We start from the raw sequence: 11,627 nt of genomic DNA on the forward strand, positions 1-11,627 counted from the left end.
TCATGATGACGATGATGATGTCCTGGATACTTTTCGATACCATTGATATTAGAAAGCTCCTCAAATAGCCGAAGCATTTTCTTTTCCTCACTGCAGGCAATCATGGAGGGTGTGTAAACTATAGTGGTGTGTACACAAAATGGGACCCAGTGCCGAACATCGAATATTCGTCGACACCCACAAGCTCAACACTTATGCCATGATAGCAGGTCTACAACCATGACCCATGTGATAGGGCAATAACTGCCATTTCTTGACATTTCGATGGTGCTTGGTGGGCAGCATACAAGACCTGCCTCGTCTTCTATAAAAGCAGGCCTTTCAGCAAAGCTGCGCAAGTTGACATCACTGGCTCTTGAATGATCAGCTACTGTTTGTTGGCTTCCGCCGTGAAGCCACCCCAATCGATCTGTCATCTTATTGGAACCTCTTGCTCAGAGTAGCAGGGCAAAGAGAGAACAAGGACAGTTAGTTTTGCAGTTGCATACATTCAGGAACAAGTGTACATTCAGGGGCAAACCTATTGTTATGCTAATTTATTTATGACACCCTGAGGGTTGTTTTATGACTCTATGGGAATAATCCATCCTCTTGAGAAACCCTCCATCCCCCCCTCTATCCCTCCCTCTCCCCCTCCCCCTCCTCTTCCCCTATCCCTCTGCAAAATCCCCAACCCTCCCTCCCTCCCCTCACTGATACAAGAACACTTTTGATATCAAATTAACTGACTAATTAATTAAACTGATCAATTAATTACCCCCTCCCACCTTGGAAATCCCCTAGCCCTACCCTCGCATCACACACACCCCCTCTCCCCATCTGGAAATACACCACACTTAAACAGGTGGGAAAAAGACTTGGTCTGTGCTCAGCTGCTGGAGAGGAAGGACACAGGGTAGTTTATTTTCTCTATTTTGGCTGCCACACTGCTCGAAATTGGCAGGAACAGCTCAGCCCTCCCATCCCCCCCCCCCCCCCCCCCACTCTCCCCTCATCATCTAGAACAAAATTGGTGTGAAAACCTATGCAGAACTGTTGGCATGGAAGGTGCAAGTATTGTCTTGTCCAGCAATTACATGACCTAATTACTTAATTTCACTGATCTAGATTGGGGATGTAATGTTCTTTGAAAATTTTTGTATGTGTGCTCATCTTGACATGCGAGGATCGACTGAGCTGCTGCACAGTGCCACCACCACAAGATATTCCACACCCTGTCCCCTCCCTCTTCACCCCTCAGAGAAAAATTGGTAGGAAAAAGACTTAATCTGTGATGGAGGGGAAGGATCTCACTACACGAAATTCAAAACAATGTCAAAAATATATTGATGCATATACTCTATTTAATCAGTTGCAAGGGACAGGGCTCCCACACCAGGGTAGAGCTCACATCTGCTCCTCTCCCCCCCCCCCCCCCCCCCCACCCTCGCCCGCCTCCACCCGCGCTTCCCACAAGGTAATAACTGTAAGCACTGATAAATGTAATAAAAATTGGTATAGTAATCGCCATTTGGGGTCACCTGCACATGTGTCGGTTGTCCAGGAACAGCCATGGATGTCAAAAACCACCCAGTGTCCTAATTACAGGTCATGATACTAAATGCCACCAACCACAGACATGATGTCGGCGTCCTTTGATCTCATGGCTCTAAACAAAGCATCGAATGGCAGCATTCTGTTGACTGGGAAATTCCAAAATCACTTTCTGTCTCTGTCTCTCTCAAGAGCCTACTTCCTGTTTGTGTGTGTGTGAACCAACGTCTCCAAACATGTAGATGGAGGTTTTCATCTCACCCTAGAATAATGTGTTCGTATTGGCTAATGCTGGGAACAAAGGGAAAGCTGATACATTTCGATATCAAAAATAGGGGTAAATAGTCTATTAGCACTACACTGTAATTTACTGGAGTCAAATAGATCGCTTAGAGCACTGATTACCACCTTAGAATGATACTTCTTTGTAATAAAAACATATTTTCAATGTTTGAGAACCACACACAAGCATTTTACAAATCAAGTAATTAAATATCTGCCACAAGTAGATCGTAGTGCTAAATATATCTGAAGTCTGTATGCTCCAACGTTTGACAACACAGGCACCCTCCTCCACCACAGCGTTTCCACCAAATATATCTGGTGAAAAAACCTTACTGATCACACACACTTGAGACTGCAAAAAGTGCACTGTCTGCCGCTGGGCTCGCGACTGCACCGCACCGCAGAGAAACCCCTGTGCCAGGCGCATCGACCGCAATCACAGTCAAGCACCAATCTTTTGGTATTCGCATGCCTGTCATACCAGATGCTCAGGACCACAGAGAGTATCACCCAGCCATTAACTGATCAATTTACATGGGGGATAACAGTCCAGCGCAAACACTCTCCACACTTCGGTCACTGATCTACCAGCATACTGTCCAGTTCGCTATTCAGCTATCCAGAGGGAGCTGCGAGAGCCACCTAAGGGTGCGGGCAGGAGCTGACTAACCAGCAGCTGGAATCTTTTCTTTGTACTCGGCACTCACTGGAGGCTAAGCCAGTCTGTGACTTCTGGTCAACCGAAGCTTCATGTCCACTAACAGCGCCAGCCACGGCGCACTACCAAACAAGCAGGTATGGCTCGGACATATAGTTGTAATTACATTTCCTCCACTCACAGATTCTCTCCAATTTAAAAAATCAACTTTACCCAATCTGAGACAGGGATGTTGTTGACCATACACTTATAGTTTTTCATGCGTAATGTAGATTTCTCCATTTTATACGAATTATTTTCGAAGGCAGAAGAAATCGGGTCATGCAAACGTTTCCACATCGTTAATATATCGTAACTTGCTGCGAAAATCCTGTAACACTACTGCATAATGTGCTCCCTGCCGCCTTTGGACAAGCAGCTGCCAGCAGCAAGTCGTATACTCTTAGCTCACTTATTTGTAACATAGTTTAATTCTTAATTTCTTTGCGTGTTTTTGGGTACGTGCATTGTTTAATTCATAAATTTCTGGGAGTATCATAGTATTTGAGACTTGTAGCATTGCGTTTTAGTACCCGAATAGTGTAAAATCGCGAAGTCTCCTGGCACCGAGCAGTGTGTCAGCAGTGCACAAGTAGCAGCATTACTGCATTTACTAGGCAATCTTGTATTTTAATAACCGTTTAAATTTTGTGTCGAATTGTTTCTGCTCTCTGTAGATTAGTTCACACGTTCTTTGCACAACAGTATTAGCATGGATAGGGACTGCGACTGCTATGTTCAGATGCTGGCAGAGTTGGCATCCCTTCGCTCCCAGCTTCAGGCAGTGTTGGATTCGGTCACACAGTTTGAGGTTGTTGCCAATGGGCATCATTGTGGGGGTCTGGATGGAGGACGCCCAGCTCGTCCCACGCATCCCCCAATCGGACTACGGCTGTGGCTGCCCGGGATACTGCCCACATTGAGGCTGACCCCTCACCCGTGGTAGAGTGGGAGGTCGTCTCGAGGTGTGGCAGGGGGCAAAAGACATTCCGGAGGGTTGAACGGAAGGCCTCTCCAGTTTGTCTGACGAACCGGTTTCAGGCTCTGTCTCTGGCTGATACTGACCTTCGGTCGGACATGGCTGCTCGTCCTGTTCCAGAGGTTCCCCCTCAGTCTGCAAGATCTGGGCGGTCGCAGAGGGTGGGCATACAGGTAGTTGGGAGCTCCAACGTCAGGAGCGTAATGGGGTCCCTTAGGGATATGGCAGCAAGAGATGGGAAGAAAACCAATGTGCACTCCGTGTGCATACCGGGGAGAGTCATTCCAGATGTGGAAAGGGTCCTTCCGGATGCCATGAAGGGTACAGGGTGCACTCATCTGCAGGTGGTCGCTCACGTCGGCACCAGTGATGTGTGTCCTATGGATCGGAGGAAATCCTCTCTGGCTTCTGGTGGCTATCTGATTTGGTGAAGACTGCCAGTCTCGCTAGCGGGATGAAAGCAGAGCTCACCATCTGCAGGATTGTCGACAGGACTGACTGCGGACCTTTGGTACAGAGCCGAGTGGAGGGTCCGAATCAGAGGCTGAGACGGTTCTGCGAGCGTGTAGGCTGCAGATTCCTCGACTTGCGCCATAGGGTGGTGGGGTTTCGGGTTCCGCTGGGTAGGTCAGGAGGCCACTACACAGAGCAGGCGGCTACACGGGTAGCAGGGGTTGTGTGGCGTGGACTGGGCGGTTTTTTAAGTTAGATGGCCTCGGGCAAGTACAGAAAGAGCAACAGCCTCAAAGGGTGCGGGGCAAAGTCAGGACATGCGGGGACCAAGCAGCAATCGGTATTGTAATTGTAAACTGTCGAAGCTGCGTTGGTGAAGTACCGGAACTTCAAGCGCTGATAGAAAGCACCGAAGCTGAAATCGTTATAGGTACGGAAAGCTGGCTGAAGCCAGAGGTAAATTCTGCCGAAATTTTTACAACTGCACAGACGGTGTTTAGAAAGGATAGATCGCATGCAACCAGTGGTGGCGTGTTTGTCGCTGTTAGTAGTAGTTTATCCTGTAGTGAAGTAGAAGTGGATAGTTCCTGCGAATTATTGTGGGTGGAGGTTACACTCAACAACCGAGCTAGGTTAGTAATTGGCTTCTTTTACCGACCTCCCGACTCAGCAACATTAGTGGCAGAACAACTGAGAGAAAATCTAGAATACATTTCACATAAAATTTCTCAGCATGTTATAGTCTTAGGTGGAGATTTCAATTTACCAGATATAGACTGTGACACTCAGATGTTTAGGATGGGTGGTAGAGACAGAGCATCGAGTGACATTATACTGAGTGCACTATCCGAAAATTACCTCGAGCAATTAAACAGAGAACCGACTCGTGGAGATAACATCTTGGACCTACTGATAACAAACAGATCCGAACTTCTCGACTCTGTAAGCGCAGAACATGGAATCAGTGATCATAAGGCCGTTGCAGCATCCCTGAATATGGAAGTAAATAGGAATATAAAAAATGGGAGGAAGGTTTGTCTGTTTAGCAAGAGTAGTAGAAGGCAGATTTCAGACTACCTAACAGATCAAAACGAAAATTTCTGTTCCGACACTGACAACGTTGAGTGTTTATGGAAAAAGTTCAAGGCAATCGTAAAATGCGTTTTAGACAGGTACCTGCCGAGTAAAGCTGTGAGGGACGGGAAAAACCCACCGTGGTACAACAACAAAGTTAGGAAACTACTGCGAAAGCAAAGAGATCTTCACTGCAAGTTTAAACGCAGCCAAAACCTCTCAGACAAACAGAAGCTAAATGATGTCGAAGTTAGCGTAAGGAGGGCTATGCGTGAAGCGTTCAGTGAATTCGAAAGTAAAATTCTATGTACCGACTTGACAGAAAATCCTAGGAAGTTCTGGTCTTACGTTAAATCAGTAAGTGGCTCGAAACAGCATATCCAGACACTCCGGGATGATGATGGCATTGAAACAGAGGATAATACGCGTAAAGCTGAAATACCAAACACCTTTTTCCGAAGCTGTTTCACAGAGGAAGACCACATTGCAGTTCCTTCTCTAGATCCTCGCACAAACGAAAAAATGGTTGACATCGAAATAAGTGTCAAAGGAATAGGAAAGCAATCGAAATCACTCAACAGAGGAAAGTCCACTGGACCTGACGGGATACCCATTCGATTCTACACAGAGTACGCGAAAGAACTTGCCCCCCTTCTAACACCGTGTACCGCAAGTCTCTAGAGGAACGGAAGGTTCCAAATGATTGGAAAAGGAGCACAGGTAGTCCTAGTCTTCAAGAAGGGTCGTCGAGCAGATGCGCAAAATTATAGACCTATATCTCTGACATCGATCTGTTGTAGAATTTTAGTACATGTTTTTTGCTCGCGTATCATGTCATTTCTGGAAACCCAGAATCTACTATGTAGGAATCAACATGGATTCCGGAAACAGCGATCGTGTGAGACACAACTCGCTTTATTTGTTCATGAGACCCAGAAAGCACTACATACAGGCTCCCAGGTAGATGCCATTTTCCTTGACTTCCGGAAGGCATTCGATACAGTTCCGCACTGTCGCCTGATAAACAAAGTAAGAGCCTACGGAACATCAGACCAGCTGTGTGGCTGGATTGAAGAGTTTTTAGCAAACAGAACACAGCATGTTGTTCTCAATGGAGAGACGTCTACAGACGTTAAAGTAACCTCTGGCGTGCCACAGGGGAGTGTTATGGGACAATTGCTTTTCACAATATATATAAATGACCTAGTAGATAGTGTCGGAAGTTCCATGCGGCTTTTCGCGGATGACGCTGTAGTATACAGAGAAGTTGCAGCATTAAAAATTTGCAGCGAAATGCAGGAAGATCTGCAGCGGATAGGCACATGGTGCAGGGAGTGGCAACTGACCCTTAACATAGACAAATGTAATGTATTGCGAATATATAGAAAGAAGGATCCTTTACTGTATGATTATATGATAGCGGAAAAAACACTGGTAGCAGGTACATCTGTAAAATATCTGGGAGTATGCGTGCGGAACGATTTGAAGTGGAATGATCATATAACATTAATTGTTGGTAAGGCGAGTGCCAGGTTGAGATTCATTTGGAGAGTCCTTAGAAAATGTAGTCCATCAACAAAGGAGGTGGCTTACAAAACACTCGTTCGATCTATACTTGAGTATTGCTCATCAGTGTGGGATCCGTACCAGGTCGGGTTGACAGAGGAGATAGAGAAGATCAAGAGAAGAGCGGCGCGTTTCGTCACAGGGTTATTTGGTAAGCGTGATAGCGTTTCGGAGATGTTTAGAAAGCTCAAGCGGCAGTCTCTGCAAGAGAGGCGCTATGCATCGCGGTGTAGCTTGCTGTCCAGGTTTCGAGAGGGTGCGTTTCTGGATGAGGTATCGAATATATTGCTTCCCCCTACTTATACCTCTCGAGGAGATCACGAATGTAAAATTAGAGAGATTCGAGCGCGCACGGAGGCTTTCCGGCAGTCGTTCTTCCCGTGAACCATACGTGACTGGAACAGGAAAGGGAGGTAATGACAGTGGCACGTAAAGTGCCCTCCGCCACACACCGTTGAGTAGCTTGCGGAGTATAAATGTAGATGTAGATGTAGACATAGACTATATTTCTTCTCAGTATTCTCTCACCAGATAAAAAAATCTTTTCTAAACAGCTTCATATCTGTTTCATCCTGCGTCACAGGACTGGAATATTAAACTCATTTTTGGCTCATGACGAAGTGCTAAGGCCTACCTCTGTCACAGAATGCTTCGTCACTTTCGAACTCTGTTAAAATAACCAAAAGCTTCGTCAAGTGCGAAATCTCTTAAGGTCAGCACAGAAACCGATACAGGGACACACACATACACAAAAATAGTGCAGCTGTGCTATGCGTTGACAACCTTACAACATTTGCAAGCAATTTTGGAATACTTAGCGAGAAGTGATGACATGATCACATGAGTGTAAGTGACATAAATACGGTAAAATTACAAAAATTCACGGAAAATATGTATAAATTGAGGGAAAAGACGCAACTGAGGGAGAATGAGGCAGCACTTACGTGTCAGCTTGGTGCTGTAAAATACTTGTACATGGGAAAGAGTATGGACAGCAAGAGGAATATTAGAAATGGCTGACCTGGAAGCACCAGGAACCAGGGAAACAGTCATTTTTCATGGACGGCGATAAGATGGCTTGAATAGGTTGTTTAACGTGGATGACCACCAAATATAGAGTAATAAATTTATGTATGTCATTTCAGAAGCCCAGATGTGACCTCAAAGTTATCGGCAAGCACCTTATAGATTTTTATAAAGTGTCCTTTGCTAAGCAGCGTATGTATTACCACCTTTGGGCCGCAGTATACAACTACAGAATGCATTGTATGTTTGAACCTGTTTCATGTTTTAAACTCTAACAAACAGTATTTACAATGTGCTTCTCTGTACTCTCTGTGTGGTGTCAGCTAAGAAGAGTTGCTGCATGGTTTCTAACAGCATTCTACTGTACATCATTGAGATAATACTGATATATACAAGTTGACTGCTGCCTTTGATACTTTCCTAAAAAAGTGAACCATCTACCTGTAAATTGACATGGATCTGCATTAAAGGACGATAGAAAGTAAATGGAGTTGAGAGGGGTCATAATGAGGTGTGATTTAATGGTAGACTGATGATACATTCTAGAGAGAGGGAGATGTTGCGGCAGTTCGTTTATCACACGTTTAACCATTTTTTCCATTCTTCTCTTGGCCTGTAACAGGTGTGTGGTATAACCTACGTTCAATTCATATACAATTGTGTGTTCGTTGTGTGACTTATAGTGATATCTACCTGCAATCGTTAACAGCAAATCTCTCCATACTGCAGCCAGCAGCAGACTTCCAACGCCTGTATAATGAATCATGTCTGTCAAACTGATGAAAAATTCTATTTCGGCATCCTCCTCTAGATGGACGAAGGTGTATGGGAAGTACTCCATTCCTCTGCCACATCTTGGGCGTAAAATGAGCCTTCAGTTTAATAACTGCAGTGATTCTAAGTTAGTGATGGGTTTGAGAGGTCCTGCTATCCCTGTGTATACATTTGCTTGACAGATGTCATGTGTGGAAGAGACCGTGTTCTGTTCACAGACTTGAGCAGCATGACATGTGATTTCACATGTCAAACACCGCTGCTATGCGTTTTTCAATTTCCTCATAGATGTCATTGTTTCATGCATTTTCCGATGCTGACGATCAATTTATATGGCTGATGTGAGCTTACCACAATTTATGAGCTGTAATCAGGTATGAACAGTGGATCAGTGCATGGGTCACAAAGAATCTATGTTTTGTCTTTGGTGTAGAAGGTAGCAGTAGTTTTATCATCTTAAAGTTTCTCACCATAATGAGTGGAATAGAAAACTTGCAGGGTGAATGTATGTCGTGTTGCAAATACATTTCCTGTATTGGAGTATTAACAGCGTTTCGTTCCACATGATTAACATATGGAAAATCATACTGCTTTAACATCATAGCATGCATAAGTGCAGAACCATATAGCCTTAGGTTCAAAATGGTTCAAATGGCTCTAAACAATATGGGACTTAACATCTGAGGTCATGAGTACCATAGACTTAGAACTATTTAAACCTAACCAACCTAAGGACATCACACACATCCATGCCCGAGGCCGGATTCGAACCTGCGACCGTAGCAGGCCCGCGGTTCCGGACTGAAGCGCCTAGAACCACTCGGCAACAGCGGACGGTTGTTGGCAGCAGATCGCCAGTCAAGACCCAAAACTGGGGCAATAAGCGGTGTTCCGACACATTTCTACGACTCAAGCTAGACTACATATGTGATCTCACCCGCAACAAGACCTGCCTTGTCTGGTCGTTCGGCTATGCATGTCGACAGAGCTAGGCTTTGAATCATTCTCCACTATACGTTGGCTTCCACCGCGGTGCCGGCCATATCCGTCTGCCATCTCGTCGGGACCTCCTGCTGGAGTGCAGCCATAGAAGGGGACGAGGAAATTAAATGAAACTTCACAGGTTAGGAGGGTATGTGATGTGTTTCCAGCTACTACAAAATCGAGTCAGCTTTTCAACTTTGCAGTATCAGCCCACTTATCAGCATGACGGTGCACCTCATTTAACTTGTATGCATGCACTGATTCGGTTGGGAAGAGTGTCATAAAGCCGTCGTATCCCCTCTTGAGCAAGTTCGCCCACAACGTTGTAACTGGTTCCTAATATTCTGTATACTGGAACAAGGACGGGGTTAACGTCCAAGCTGGTCACACACATATATTCTGTAAGGGACAGATCTGGGAATCTTGCTGGCCAGGGGAGTACCTCATCGTCATACAGACGGTTCATAGAGACATGTGCCGTGTGTGGACGAGCATTATTCTTTTGAAAAATGGCACAACAATGTTCCCACATGAAAGGTAGGGGATGAGGTTGCGAGATGTCTGTGATACATCATTGTGCCGCCAAACTTCCCTCAATCAGTACCAACCGTGTGACCTGAAGTCATACCAAATGTCCCCCCACACCACGACGCCCGGAGTAACACCACTATGCCTCTCTGAAACATTGGAAGAATGAAAGCTCTCTAAGGTCACCATCATGCTTTTCGACAATGGTCGTCCGGGGTAGGGCAGAAACGCGATTCATCGCTAAACATAATGCGACCCCATTCCTCAGCAGTCCTTGCTTCTCGGTCACGCCGCAACTCCAAACCGAGCTGTTTTTGTTGTGGTGTTAATGGAATCGGTGATGCTAATTTCCCAGTTTTCGTGTAACGGCGGCGCTTGGCGAAGCGCGAGTTTTCACGTGAGCTATGCCATTTCTGCCTATTGATCCGTTATCGTGCATTTTCAGCAGAACTTCAGTCTTCTTCAAGCAAATCCATTCTATCAATTTATGTAATTATCAGGAACAGTTACCAACTTCTCCCAGAAGCTATCTGGGAGTTCTCCTTTTAATATTTTAAGTACATTCGTGGAAATAGTGGAAGATATTTCTTGATCCCAGTTTTTTGTTTTTTTGTTTAGTGCTTTTCGAGATAAGCACGCAAACTGCTTTGCTTACTGTTATAGGTCGTGGGATTGAAAACTTCCTTGCGTAGAAGCTCCTGGTGACCTTTGGGCCAATTATTTGCTAAGAAAGCTTTTACGAAGTCATTGTACGCGGAATTGTTTCTGATGTTTCTACGGCCCAAAGTGTCGAATTGCCTTTCATATACCTAATTACAGTCTTCAAATTTGAGGCTATTCCGACTATTTGGAAAGATGCCACGAAATTATTTAGCTACGAGATGTACCTCCCACCGTCCTGCTGTGAACGTAAGAAATTGCCTTTGCCTAAGCATATTTTCTTCATCATATAGGCGAGAATACAAGCAATTGCACCCATAGGGTAAGATATATCTGATGTTCAAATACCGCTTGGTGTATTAGCGTCTTTAGAACCATTATTAATATTGTTCCCATTGTATCTGCTAATGCAACACGCACTATTGTCAACTAAGACAGACAGGATGGCGTCTAATAATTTCAAATTTTTCTTTAAAATGAGGTATTTTACGATTCTTGGTTTACTCAGCTGACTCTATCGTTTACTGTGTGTACCTCTTTTTGGACACAATCAACGCCGTTGTCGCGATTAATTTTATCTGTCTTCAGATGCTCTACTTGGGTTACATATTGTGTTCACTTGACTTTTAAGTGACTGCTGACCGTGTTTTCGACTTCATTGTGAAGTTATTTAGTTTATTCCATGGGTAATTTTTCTATCTTTATAATCTTTTCATCTGTCTTTTCGATCAGTCCGGTTAAACATTTCTCCTTCATTGAAGAAACCCATTCTTCAAGTTTCTCGTCAAAATGCTTTTCAGTCTGGATTGTTCCTTTGACGAGACGAATCAGCAACAGCTAATTGAACTTGGCCTTCGTCAGTGTTATCTATTTTCTCTACTTTTTGTTCAACGCTGTTCTATTTACGATGGTAGCTACAACATCCACAACTGAAGCAGAATAACTAAAGCTGAAACTCATTGCGGAATTCATAACTGCAATAATTTTTATAATGAACATGTTCAGATCCAGCGAAGATTTTTGTTGATTTAACTTTTATCTTCCTAAATTTTTCCTTTTGTCTCTTTT

The 11,627-nt window shown here is 44.5% G+C and overlaps 1 non-coding gene across 1 annotated transcript; it reads left to right on the top strand.

Moving 5' to 3' along the window:
- The first annotated feature begins 7,092 nt into the window (after positions 1-7,092).
- LOC124554748 lies at positions 7,093-7,288 on the top strand. The gene has a single exon (XR_006968431.1). It is a non-coding gene; the product is annotated as a U2 spliceosomal RNA (small nuclear RNA).
- Positions 7,289-11,627: the final 4,339 nt, after the last annotated feature.

The sequence above is a fragment of the Schistocerca americana genome, chromosome 1 (genome assembly GCF_021461395.2).
Source record: "Schistocerca americana isolate TAMUIC-IGC-003095 chromosome 1, iqSchAmer2.1, whole genome shotgun sequence".
Classification (NCBI taxonomy): domain Eukaryota; kingdom Metazoa; phylum Arthropoda; class Insecta; order Orthoptera; family Acrididae; genus Schistocerca; species Schistocerca americana.